The sequence below is a fragment of the Chrysoperla carnea genome, chromosome 1 (assembly GCF_905475395.1).
Source record: "Chrysoperla carnea chromosome 1, inChrCarn1.1, whole genome shotgun sequence".
In the NCBI taxonomy this organism is placed as follows: domain Eukaryota; kingdom Metazoa; phylum Arthropoda; class Insecta; order Neuroptera; family Chrysopidae; genus Chrysoperla; species Chrysoperla carnea.
This window is the reverse complement of record NC_058337.1, coordinates 90907416-90922482: the sequence shown is the minus strand read 5'-3', so window position 1 is coordinate 90922482 and position 15067 is coordinate 90907416.

Genomic DNA, 15067 nt, shown 5'->3' with positions numbered 1-15067 from the left:
TAATGATTAATAATAATTAATTGATCATTATGTAAAAGATAAATTAATATTTATCATTTAATTTGTTCAAGTGTTCATTCAAAAGAAATCTTTTAGGGTGTTGAAACTAATGAAAAATGACTTGTGTTTTTAACATTTATGATACTTGAGCTTGATCTAGCGTTAATTTTGTAGAATTTTGTATTTCTTGGTTCTAATCCTCGTGTGTTTGATCGGATATCTTATGTTTAAATTAGCGATGGCAAGTTTTTCAATTGCCTTCTGGTATTTTTCTGCTTTCTTCTTTTTCTGTCTGACAATACTATTCTAATGAATATAATATTTTTCTTACAAAATATCAACAATCTAATAAAACCTGCTTGAATTAAAAACATGGTATACTTTTTCTCCTCATGTAGTAATTTGAAAATTTTTGCTTGGCTCTTTTACATTTGGTAATGTCTATTTATATTACAGAGAAAATATTTCTAATTAAAAACAGTTGACTACTAAAACAAGGAACTACAAAAAAGCTTGTTCAAACTTTGGAATATTTGTTATTGGGTTCTCAATTTTTCGCTAGATCATCAACAAAATAACATTCTAAGAGTGATGATTTATGAAATATGTGATGAATGTTTTATTAAACTTGAAGATAAATTTTTAATTTTTAATATATTCAATGAAAGTTACACACCCAAAATTAATAGATTTAAGATACAAAACTTTATATTAACTAATTATATAAAGTAGACACAATAATCTTTTATTATTTAAATTTGATCTTTATAATTGTCATTTAATATAATGTAAATATTTTAACATGGTGAGTCAATAATTCTTAACTATTTGATCAATAAATCTTTTATTTATGTAATTTTCTCTAATTTAATGGTTTTTTTTAAGTTTAGTTCTTTGTGATGTTTGTAACCAAATAAAGCAATAGGAAATGAATATATAATTAATTAAACGAAGAAAAATATTTTTCAAATGATTAAGAAATTCAATAGATATTGATAGATGGATGCGTTAAATATAAAAGCTTGTATTATGGAACACACGCACCCCTTCTTAGCCATGTTTTCCTCGAAAAAATCCTTCCTCCAACCATCTTACAAATGCGCTCTATAGAGTTCCGAATGGGTTTAAAAACTAATAAAATGTCCAAACCCCAATACACTGATGATTTATGTTGAAATTTACATTGGCCCTAATTCCAGTTTGAGGTCGTTTTTATATATCAAAAGCATTTATAGAAATAAAAACCTTATGTAGGTGAGAAATTTAGTTTTTCTTAGTTAGGTACTGTCTGTTTTTGGATATTGGTCTTTTTTACTTCTGAGAGCAAGAGAAGAAGAAGTGTTATAAATCCGTTTGATGACCCAGAAAACAATTAATGTGTTCTTCGGGATGTCGGAATTAGATATCTATTATTTTCTCGCTTCTCATCACGTCCTCTTTTTGCTTTTACATAAAAATTTGTTCCCATGGTAGTTACCTACTAAAACTATAAACCACTTGTGGACACCGGTTACTCTTTGTACTCAGTAAGCACTCCAGGAAGTGTTCCTGCCCTCCAATGAGAGTAGCCAAGGGAGGCATGTTCTGAAGTGAGACTCACTAAAAGGATCCAACCAATTATGTTTTTTTAATTCATCTGGTAAAAAATATAATAATGTAATATAAATTTAATTCTTTTATGTACTGCAAAGCAATGGTCTTTTCCATTATGAAAAATAACTATAAAAAATATATAATTTTTTACTTTTTCAATTCAAAGTAGCTCTCGAAGAAATGCAGAGATGAATGAATGAAAAATTAACAAAAACATTATTTCCATCCCCAAACCTTATCATTGGCATGTGTATAGTAAATTAAAATTGAAATCCTTGTAATCCTTTCAACAACAGTATACTATTTTCTGTTTAGATTCTAAACAGGTAGCCACTCGGCATTTAAACTCTTTTTAACACTTTTGAACCTACCTTTCTTGTTAAAAGCCATAAAGAGCAAACCAAAGTCTAAGCTATAAACAACTGATAAAATTTATTTTTTTTTAAGCGCAAACAATGATTGAAATAGTTTGTTCCATTCCATTTGATCCAACCATTTCGTTTGTTCCAACAGAAATATTACTTTATACTTTAGATTTTTAGAAGCAAGTGACCAAGACAGTAGATATTATAATGATATCGAATAATAATTGTAAGTAATAAAAAAAATTTATATGACCAGCTAGATATTTTGCATAAAAAAATAATTGTAAGAAACATAATTAATGACATATAATAAATATTAAATATAATGTGAATTAATTTTAAATAATAAACAAATAATTTTTTTTTTAAATAAATAAATAAATAAGTTAATAAATAAATAAATAAGTAAACATTTGAAAGTAATTGTGGGTGCCGTCCAAAAATCCAAAAAATAAATATTATGAAATTTGAAATTTATGACTAAAATAACAATAGCAACGACAAAAATTATTAAAAAAAATTTGAAATTTAATAGATATAATAATTTCAAAAGAAAAGAAATTTTAAAAAATATAAAAAAACCTTATCGTAAAACAAGCAAAACTTTGTTCTATATAGTTGTTTATTTATTATTTCCTCTAAGACTTATTACCAGAGTTCCATTTTTGTATTAGCACGTGAAAAGAATTCTAAATACAGAGGAACTCCGATAATCCGGCTCCTAGCTAATCCGGAGCCCCTTGTAATCTGACATGTCTATTACTATTGTATACATAATGAAATATGATTTGTACTTCAGAATATAACATATCGAATTTAAACATTGGTGATTTGTTGGATTACAAGGTACTCTTTTGTAAAAAATTCAAGACTATAAGGGATCTAAGGGACTCTTCTCTTTAATCCGACAAGTTCGATCGTACGACATTGCCCTGTAAAACCCATTGACACAGAGCAGTATATTTAAAAATCCTATGCTAAGAGAGAACAAAAATCCTATGCCAATTATTTCACAACTACCAACATCTAAGTGTTTATCCATGTGTTGGTTATAATGTGTTTTTGTAATAATATATCGATATCTTATCAGTTTAACAAATATATATTTCGACTTACAGTTCGCGTAATCTACTTTGATAGCCCACATAACCTTCAAACGTGAACAGGAAAATATATCTGCTTGTGAAAGTGAGCAGGTTGTGTATCGAGTAAAAATTTGAGCTCAATCGATGCAGAACTTTTTGAGCCCATTAGCAATTCACAAAAGAACATAATATTTGAATATATGTAGATAAATAGATACACAAAACTATACAGTGAACAAATTTTTTTACACAACGGGGGTCAAATTCGTGTGACCAAATATCTAAAACAGGCGCTGATTTAAACAGATTTTGATGGGTACTCGAAAAGAAAGTAATAAAAATGAATCTTACTTGCATGCTATTAAACTTTCTGAGAACATAATTTTTTTTAAATAATATAATATGTAATACTATAGCATATAATTTGTCTTGTTTAACCAATAAATAATTTTAATAACTATTTATTTGCAATCAGTAATAATAATAATAATATTTACTTGAAATATTGTGAAATAAATATACAACTATTTTAACTAAATAATTTTGTAAGTTAAATAATGATATTTTAACAACTAGTATTAGGTTAATTATAAATATGACGGAAATTTTATTTATCTAAATGCCTAATAAATCATTTTCATATTTCAAGTTATTTGAAAAGAAGATCAGTTGCTTTTTTACAAATTATACGATTATTTAAAAAATTTATTGAAAATTATTTTTTGTTTAGTACTGAAAATCGAATAGACGTTGAGAAATTTATGTATTATTCCTAATGGTTTGTATTCTAAGGAGAATCACTTTTAATCTTGAGTTTAAGCGACGAAACTTGATACACGTGTTCAGTTGACCTTGTTTTTCGCTTTAAGAAAAGTTGCCAAGGTGTAGATAATGATGGTAGTGAGTACATGCAAATCAACTGTCTGAAGACATTTGGCAATAGTCTGACTTGATTTCACTACCCGCTTTCAAGATCACGTCCTTAAAAAACTTACCGTCTTCTGTATCAATTTTTAATTTTACAGCGGCGTAATTTTGACGTTGTTAAGTTGATATCAGTTGGAAACACGAACTAATACACACGCTTAGTGCAATAGTGTGGACTAAGAAAGATTTAAAATAAAAGCAAGTCAGAGACGATATAGTATCGGCATTGAATATAAATAGAGCAGCCCGCCATCAGTACACACGATGATTATCGTATTATATATAAATTAATTAAAATATTAAATTATAAACATTTAATGAATTATTCATCTCTTCATTTATTATTCAGTACAATCAATAATGCTAATTTTTATTTTTCTGCCTCCAGATCTGATCGATTCGAAATTAGGTATTGAATGAAAAAGTTTATCCATGCATTATAAGAAGAAATGAGATCGATGCTTTTTAGTTTTTTACTTTTTAAAGATCACCTTTTGTACTTGAGATTTTTTTAAATTATGAATTTAATATTATAATGTGTTTAATTTCGATTTAAGTTTTATACCTTTGAAAAACATCCTTTAGAAATGTTTAATTAAAGTGGATCTCGCTTCTTACACGAAAACGCTTCAATAATTTTAAAGAGTGAGGTCTAGTAAGTAAGTGTTTTTTGATCAGGAAGTACTCTGCACAACACGTTCTTTAAATATTACAAATATTTCAGTTTTTATTTGGAAAAACGAAAAGTCGCCTGTGATTATTTTGTTCGAAGGGGCAACCCGAGGGCTTCCACCCAAAGTGAATTCAATAACATACATGTATCGGGCGAGAACAGAGTAATTTTAAATGATATTGAGTCTCTACCAAAATTCACACTATACAGCAGTCATCAATTTGCCACTCTGAACAATACAAAATTTTGTGTACCTATATATGTTGGACTAAGACCTGCTATACAGGTAACTTCCTTGTGATCCATTTTTTTAAACAATAATCTCTTGATATTTATTTACCTATGACAGCATATGGCTGTCGGCCACCAAGTGTTTTATTTATTTGTAGATAATTACTAGGGAGAGTTTACTGTCATAATATCATACTGTCATAAAAGTCAATGACGACCATAATATCGTTAATCAAAAGATGAACATTATTTCTCTCTTTTGCCTCCAAACATTAATGTAAGAAGAACAAAAATTTGAAAAGCCCAAGTGATGAGATTGTTCGTAAAATGTACTTCCTCCATTTTAGTATTCAATTTAATTTGAGATTAAAATTTTTAGTTTATATTTTTTCAAATAAGTGATTGCTTAGCTTTAAACGATTTTTTTTTTCTAAATATTACCTCTCCCTAATCAAACACTGTTTCGCGTATGTGTTCCCACTGAGTCCAACAAATTATATTGTCACCAATCGATAAAAATTATCATATTATCTGGATGGCCGACAGAGAGTGACTTGAAAAAATTCTAGACCACGTGATAATAATAGCATTACATACAATTTATATTAATAAATGGGTGCCAACAAATGCGTGTTTGAGCGAATAAATATTTTGTAATCAAAATTTACTTTGTTATTATATACTTAGGTAAATATTCCATTTATTTTTAACATTGCCGGAGCGCAATAATTTTAACCACAGCCACAGCCTATCCAAATGTCCTTAAAAAATGCCAACAATTATGATGTTTTTGTTTCAAAATATTTGGCAATAATACTAAGTTGGTGTTGGCGTAAAATGCCCGAATTGATCATTCCCATAAAAGGTCATAATATATAAACGGTTGTAATACAATTATTAACATTTTTTATCGTTCATATCACGCAAAATAACTTGAGAAATCTTTACACAAATATTACTTTTCAATGATCCTATTAAAAATGACTTTGAAAATATATTTATTTACTTCATATTTTTGTACAATAAATTATAATAATTAAGTATATAAAATTATATTATTTAATTCAATAACATTTAATAAAAATTGTTCTATTAGGACTCCGTTTCAAATCGGCGGTAAATTGTGTGTGTAATGTTTTCCTGGCGAAAGTCTTAAAAGATGACTGAATTCGAATACTGGTAATAACTAAAATAAAAAATTAATTCTAGAATTACTGTACGTAGTTGTTTAAGATTCTTAGAGTACACTTTCAGAAGCTTAGCGTGAGCCAGATTATTTTTCTTTCCTATTATAAAACGCTACAGGTATGCAGTTACGGGGGACAAAAAGCCGTCAAGGATGTTTTGTGGAGGTTTTTACATTAATAACTATTTCAGCCAAAACTAGGTAGTCACATCAATACCAAGTGTCCTAATCATAACTACATCCCGAAGGAATTAGCGGCGAGTAAACAATATCCATGAGCGTTATAAAGCAACCAAATATTTATATTTTCAAAGTCGATACAAATTTAAAATAAATAGATCAAAGGGAGATGGATAATAATGGCTAATTTATTTTAAACCATTTAAACCATAGCTTCACGTAAAAATTAATTGAATAGTGAATTGGGACTTTGTATTTTTTAAAGTGGAAACAAAAAAGCTAGAAATTATTATTTTTGTTTTGTTTTCTTGATCTTGTATACAATTTTAAACGTCTAAGACTTAAGACTTCGGTTATAATTAATGTTATTTATGATACAATGTATATATTGACCTATAAAGACAAATAATTTGTCGAGTAATCTTAAAAAGACAAAACAAAAATAATAAATAAATAAGTTAATGTTGAGAGCTCGTATGGCTGAACTGGCTTAGGTGCTTGGCAATTATTCATGATGTCCGGATTCGAATACTGGTGCAACTGTATTTTAATCTACTTAAATAAATTTAATAGCTCATCCTATTTATAAAAATTCCAGGAACTGTTACTACCTAGAAATTTATTCTCTATATTACTGTACTGCCTAATATAGCCAAGATCATCAGTTTTTATATGATATGGAATCCTCAGTACGACAGTGAAATGCAAAACGGTTTATATTCTTTTACTCACACAGCTTTTTCCGCTAAAAATAAATCTTGATATATGCAATGAACTTTATTTGTATCTTATTTTCCCATATCTTGTATGAATTTATCTCTGTCTATTTTCAAAAAATGTTTGATTGACTCAGTGTTTCATAATTATTCAGGGTCATACAGATCTACAATTGTACTTGTTTGCAGACCATTTAAATTAAAAAAATATTTAATAAAAATAAATATTTTTATAGAAAACAGCCTATACTAATTTTTTTTTTCGAAATTAATTGGGTTTCACTTAAAATAATTTTTTTTGTTTGTATGCAATTGTTAAAGTAATAAATTACTTCGTTTAAAACTGACATTTAAAATTTATGAATCAAAATATTAAGGTTATTTATTTAATAATTTATTTTATTTTATTTTAAATAAATTATTTTTATCATTTACACAATTTTTTTGCCTAAAATGATCGTCATAATCGAATTCATTATATAAAAATACAAGTGATGATGGAATTAAAATATTGAATTTTTCATTAAAAAAACATTTTATTTTAATTTGATAAAACTCACATTTTTTAAGAAAAACGTAACTATAGACAAGTGCAACATAGGTATTGAGAATAGGAACTCTGATTCGAATATAGTCTCCAGTAAAATTACCACAAACGACTTGGCTACATCAATACAAAGTTGGTTTTAAATTGTAGTGAATACTACTTCTCCTCTTTGCTTAAGCGTCTACCGTAAAACCAATTTTCGAAAAACGAATTGTTTTTACCCCCCAATTGTAAAAAAAAAACTCATATCGTTAGCAGAACAAAAATGCTGTGAATTTTAAAAGTAAATTTTTACAAGAAATATTAATCCAATTAAATTGATAAAAATTTTGATATTTATTATATTTGCTAACTTATAAAAGTAGAGTACACTACCCGGAATTAACTCTTACTCAACTGTAATTCCCATCGATTCGCAGAAAAAGTGTACTAAGGAGAAATATTTTTGGCTAACACATATTTTTAAATGACTAAAAGACATGGTATTATATAATAATTTGTTTTTACGGTATTGTCATCAAGAAACTGGTTGTTCTTCAACTATTGATTTCAAACATAGATATTAAATAACCTTATAAGAAGAAACAATGGTAGGTAGACGACTTAAATAAAATCATTTACATCAAAGACATCTTCAGTTTTCTATTTATGGTCAAAATTAAATAATTAAAATTTTGAAATTAATTTTATATGACAAAATTTGTTATAAAAATTAAGCTTTAAAAGCTTTTTTTTAATTTGATCCTTTAGTAAGCACATTTAATGCAAAGCTTGAATTTCAATTTCTACATACAGAGTGGCAAAATACATAACAATGTTAAATTAATGACAATTTCTCAATACATTTATTTTATGCAGGAAAGCGTCGAAATTTTAGAAAAGATGGATACAATTGTGAATAATTCCTAAACGGCTGCTTAGAGAAATAAGATATTTGGCATAAATGCAAACTGAGAATGCAATGCAAACCATATTTTAATTCTAGAAAATCACATGCTTGCGTAACAATGATTAACTTAAAATGAGGAAAAATAATAATAAACTGAATCAGGTCGCTTTCAACGAAGTTGAGCGGATAGGCTAATATTGGATTTTTCATTGAAAGATACTTTTTTCAATTGAAGTTTTGTTATGCGCTGAATATTATTCAATTTCCCACCATAGATTCTTTATAGGACTTATAACAGAAATAACATAAAATTTAAATGGAGCTCTGTTAAAGGAGTCGTGGTTGACATTTTCAAAGCATTTTGTTAGAAAAACTTCAATGTCCAAGCTTCAAAATAAAGCAGAATTAAGCTCGATGCGATGAATTTTTTTTAAATCAAATTAAACAAGAAAGTTCTTTGAAAGTTCTTATTGAAAAAGCCTATATGACACTGAAAAAAGTAATAGTTATAAAAATATGCTCTTAATACGCTTGCTTAACACGCAAGTATATATATTTTCTTAGTTCAAGAAAATATTTACTTGCTATACTTTAATTTTTAGGCTCTCAAATGCATATTTTCATGAATTAAGAACTGAAATGGATGACTCATGATATAATTACTTAATTACAAAAGAACATCAACAGTCATGTAAACGCGTTTATACTTACATCACATAATTTGTTTTCTATATTTAAAATATTAATAACGTATAAGACATTAATATTATTTTCCGCTATAAATAAAATTGTTATAAATATTAATGTTTTGTAACAAAGTTGTGTATATTATTAATATTAATAACATTTTATTAAATGATTGATGATTTCAAATTGGCCAAATCAAATTTGACATAATTATATTTATTAACGTCTAATTAATAATGTGCAATATATTGAATTAAATATGTATCGGCCATTAGATCCCATATCTATTTATTGGTTTTTTTCTGTCATATACTCATTTTGATTTGAATTAGTTAATTAATTTTTTATTATAAGTTTGATATGTTCTTCTTAAATCATATTTTTTATTACTCAATTGAAATGTCATCTTGTATAAAATTGGATTTCAATTTGCTACTTTAATTTTTATTAAATAATAATTTCTAGTTGCTGAGATAAATAGTTAAAGACTTTATACTACTATTTTTAATTTGTTCACATTGTCCATTTAAATTAATCAGTTCAGCCTTTACTCTAACTTTGTCATAAGAGCTCTTAATTGTAGTTAATCCTACTAGACGCAGAATTGGTTTTTTTTTTTGGTTAACACATATAAAGGCACATATATACTCCAAACGCTGCCCATAAGCCACAAATCCACAAATTCATGTGTAATATTACTCTGAAAAACCATTGATTTAATAGTTTTTGGGGACGTAGATCACCAAAATATGGCCAAAACTAAATTAGGGTCAAAACTTTAGCCACAGTGCCAAAAACAGAAACAGTCAGGGTGCCGTGGGACAGACAGAGTGCTTCGTAAAATGAGTAATACATTCAACCTTCGTGAGTAGCTTCATTTTGACGATTTTTACTTCTCTCTACGACTTTTCTCGAAAAAACCTGCGTTCTCAAATGAGCACGATAAGTTCAATATTAAGCTGTCGGTCTGAAAAAAAGCGGAAAGGAATTCGTTAGACACTATGACCACTGAGATATTTTATCAATATACAGACTGAGCCGTTAATCGTCCTAGCGGAGTTACCAAACGGTGGAGGTGGGCAGGATCACTCACACAGTCACACACAACTACTCGTTGCTTGAAAAATTAGTTTACACATGAATTATTGCACGGAAATACAACACGCGTTCTGTGTTAATCATTTTTACAAAGATAATTTTTTCTTTAATTATGATTTGTATGATTTCGTTTGCATTACCTATTACACAGAATTACCATGTCAATTTTTTCAAAATTTTAAAGCCATGTTCTTTTTAAATAAACACTTGGGTCCTGATTAATACTGTGTATTTGGTAGGTAAACATAATAATCATTGCTAATTAAATTTTCAAGAAGCCACGCATGAGTGATTTCGCTCTCCTCCCCCAGTTGGAATCCCCGGTAGAGTAACGTGCTTCAAATGAGAGGAAGTCTCATTTGAACCACTCTACGTAATAAGTTGATCCGTTTTAACGTGATAATTAAGTTTTAACTTTATGCGTTTAAAGAAAAGTCCAATTGTGACTGGTCTCATAATTCAAATCAACATCAGAATTATCATGAATTGTCATATAAGGCTAATGTCGATAAATTCCCAAATAGGTATGTTTACATATAGAATTTCTGGATTTCAATTATTGGTCGACTTAGACTAAAGTTATTTATAGCTGATTTAAAACATAATGGTCATCGTAAATTAATGAACTATCATTATCTACCAGTAAAAATTAAAAATAAACTAATCCATAGATTTTCCTTGTTTCCTCAATAATGTGACTATGCCAATGAAATAAACTTTTTGAAAAAATCAAGAAATAAGAAAAGAAATTTTGATAGTGTTAAATTTTCTAAAATAGCTTAAAGGTAATCTTTTACACTTTGTCCATGGATTAACAACTGTCTACTTACTTTTAGTTGTAATATAAAACATTAAAATAAAATATTGTAAATACATAATTTTAATCATTATAATAATATTATAATAATATTTACATCGTGATTTATGAAATAATTCTAACTGTACTTACTTTAAACACCCTCAAGTTATAATTTTAATAAATAATGCATTGATATTCTTATAATTATGAGATTATTCATAAAAAAAAAGAATCTATATAAGTATTTTCTAAGTGGTATTACCAAATCATAATATTTTCATATTTTAAGTACATTAAAATTGATAATCGAGTAATTTAATCGAATAATAAAAATTATAACACAAATTACCATAAAGCTATTTAATTTATATTTATTTTTTATATATTACAAAAACATATAAAAAATAAATAAAATAAATATAAAATACATATTGTCAATTAAAATCATTAAATAATGATAATAAAAACTTAAGAAGTTTAATTGAGTAAAATCGAAAATATCTTTTAAAAATTATGTAACACAAAAAATTATTTTTATTATATTTTTCTTAGTATAAAAAACCACAAAAGGATTTATTTCAATATCCAATCGAGAGAAATTGCTATTGTTTTTGGTTTTGGTTTTTGTGAAAAAGCTCTAAATCATTATAAATTGGTCAAGTGAGATTTCATCCTTTAAAAAATTCTTTCAAATTTTGTTTTATTTGCTACCCTCCTGCTTCAGAAATATTTAAAAAATAAGTTCAGTTATTGAGCACCCTTGAAACTTACTCAGACTCACCATGATCACAATAATATATATCTACTTAAAACAAAGTTGATTGAGCTTCAAGCATAGTAAGCAACTGTCCGTAATACTTTATCTTTCGATAAAACAATTTGAAAAAATTAAAAACTGCCAATCCGCTTGAGAGTTACAGCAACACGGAACTGCATACATATTTCTGTTTTCATTTTCAATACTTAATATAGGACTTCAAACGCAGTCTTATCTACATTTTGGGTTTTCAAAGACTTTAAATTTATTTGGACAAATAAAGACTTTCTTAAAACAGACCTAAATTTAAATTATTAACCTTATAAAGTGGCTATGTCCACAATCTAGTAGCGAAAAAAGGTGAATAATTATATGCTTTATCAGAATATTTTCTTTTCCAATTATTTGTCATATCTTTTTAAGGTGTTTCGATACCAAAACGAAAGTGTTGACAAAGAACTGAAATTTGTATGTCAATTAATGAGTGTTTAATACGCCTTCTGTATAAATTACATCGTAAAGTCGTTTCTCTGTATGGTTTACTATAAAATAATTATTAAAAACAGCCCTTTATACATAGTGGCATAAGAAGTAAAAAATGTTGATTTTTTTAGTCAATAACTTCTTTTAAAAACCATTGTTTTACCATTTACATAAAAAACTTTAAAAAATATTCCTCAAGTTTTAAGTTTCTTAGAAAACATAAAAACTGTGCATAAAAATAAAAAACTATTTTTTTGGTAAAAGTACTGACTTTGATAGTAAAAGATTAGATAAACAAAATAAGTGTTCATGAACTTTTTTAATTTTTATATAACGGATTGTTATATGGAATTTTTTTTCCATTACAAAATTGAAAGGTCTGTTTACTATGGAAGTGTATTGCGGTCTACAAAAGAAGTTATGAACTAATAAGCAGATAGTAAAGCTACCCGGTAGATAATTGTCTTTTTTCAAAAAAATAGTAGGGTCACAAATAAAAGATTGTCTTAAAATTGTACTTCAGGAAGAGTGATATTAAAAACAAAACAAATTACAATAAAACTTAATCCATCTACAATTTACCGAATTCATGTGATATTTGTTATGTGTAGGATGCTGTTGATTTATAAAAGAATTTAATCCAACAATTTATTACAAATATATTAATTTTTAATAATTGTATACACAAAAATCTATGTAATTAATTATTTAAACTAATATTTATTAGCATCTTCCGCATTAATTGTTCAACCATTCGGTTTAATAACACACTTTAAAAAAAATTGTGTAATAATATTAAATAAATTTTTCTATGTTCTTTATCATGTAAAAATAAATGGCTTCTTCTTTAAATATTTAATTTATTATTGTTTTATTATAAATTAATTCAAATATCTTTTGTTAGATCAGAAGCAGAGAAGTGAAAGTAAAAAAAAATTTTTTCGTATTATTAAATTTTTTTGTTATAGTTTTAATTATTTTTTTTCAAAATAATTTTTCATTGCGAAATATTTGTATTTTAATGTCTTTATAAATTGCAAATATGTTGTCACCCTTGACAAGATCCATAAGTATGACATAAATTTATTATTAAAGATGATTTTTTTGTAATTAATGTGTCACTGTAATAAATCATTTAATCTACATAAAATATTGGTAAATAAGTGGTCTTTAATATTTTTGTTTTAAAGGTTAAAAATTCAGTCGATAAATGGAAATTTGATGATACTTGTTTTAATTTCTTTGACTTAAAACAACTCCGTTAATTATAGTGAAAAAGAAACAAAAACAAATAAAATTTAAATGATTACCTTATAAATGACAATTAACTATGTCAACCTTTTTAATACATAAATTGTTAGCACTATCTTTTAAATTTTGTCTACATCAAATTGGATATTCAATTGAAGTTGAGTTTTTTCTTTGGTTTAACCTTGTAAACTATATATTTATTATAATGCCATACAATCCGGTGCTACCTCATGTAGGAACGCAAACTTTAAAATTTAAGACTTCCAGGGGCTACAGCAATTTTAGCATAAAAAGATTTTTACTCTTTTGAACTAATTGTGTTTAATTATACCAACAACCTTAAAACTAACAACCCGTACAATATCAACATTCTATTAATAGCTTATATAAAATATTTAACTGTAACTATTGAGATATTTATAAAAAATACATATTCAACGCACTGAACGCAACCAATAATCTCTGCAACTTTTAGAAATAGTAAGCTGTCTTTTTAAAAATTTTAATTTGCAATAATATTTGATTTATTACAACACGTCATAGTAAGTTAAAACTTTAGAGAGTAATTTTCTGTATCGGACCTCGTATGAACATAATAAGAAACGATTATTGCCTCGAATAAGAAGCAAAAACGGACTTTATACCTTGACCGTCCATATACACTACGACAACTGCACCCAAACTACTCAGTCAAAACGGTTGTCCTTATTATCGGCGGTCTTGGCGAAATTCGTCCCACTATCGAGATGAGACTTTCTCAAATACCGAAGTGTAAGCCGCAATTTTGTCACCATATCGCTGGCATGCAGAAGGCTGTCATCGTAGGTACCTGGAGAACGCATCAGACTTTTTTCAAGTAAGATCGCGTTAAGTTTTAGTTTTATTTTTTTTCAGGTTTAACATTTCTACGATGCAACGGCTGATCTCTGCTTAACTAAGATACCGAACAGATAGACCTTTGGATGTCGTGTAGACCGACTAACGTCAAGACCACTCGCGACAAATCAGTGCATCTCCTTCGAAGCAGTGAAAGACGTAGCTATCTTGTGATAATTGATGCCGATCAAGGAGATGAGGTGCTCTGGCGTGCAAATTCTTATCCTTTCTACCCACCTTGGCAGGTGGCATGTTATTACGCAACGGCTGAATTAAGTCTGAGATCGTTACCACATTTTGTTCACGTTCATTAAAAAATCTACTAACGAACGGACACATATATATAAGCATAGACGTTAGTCGAAAATTGGTGGTAAAATAGTTGTAATTATGAGACGTAAAGATGTGCTTAAACGATTTGAAATTTTGAACGCATTATTAAGTTCCCCATATTGGCAAGTAAAACAAAATATTTTTGGAAATCACTATTACGATATTGGGATATTTTCATTGAATTTTTAATAACAGGATGTAAAGTGTGTTTAAAATCAAATTTACCCATAATATCTAAATTTGTTACACATACCTACCTAAATTTTATTATGAATCATAATTTATTAATAAAATAAAATAATTAAAAATTATATAAACAATTAATATGAAATGAAATATAATCTTAAAAGAAGTTCTCATGATTTTTTTTTTAAAGAATGATTCGTGAGTT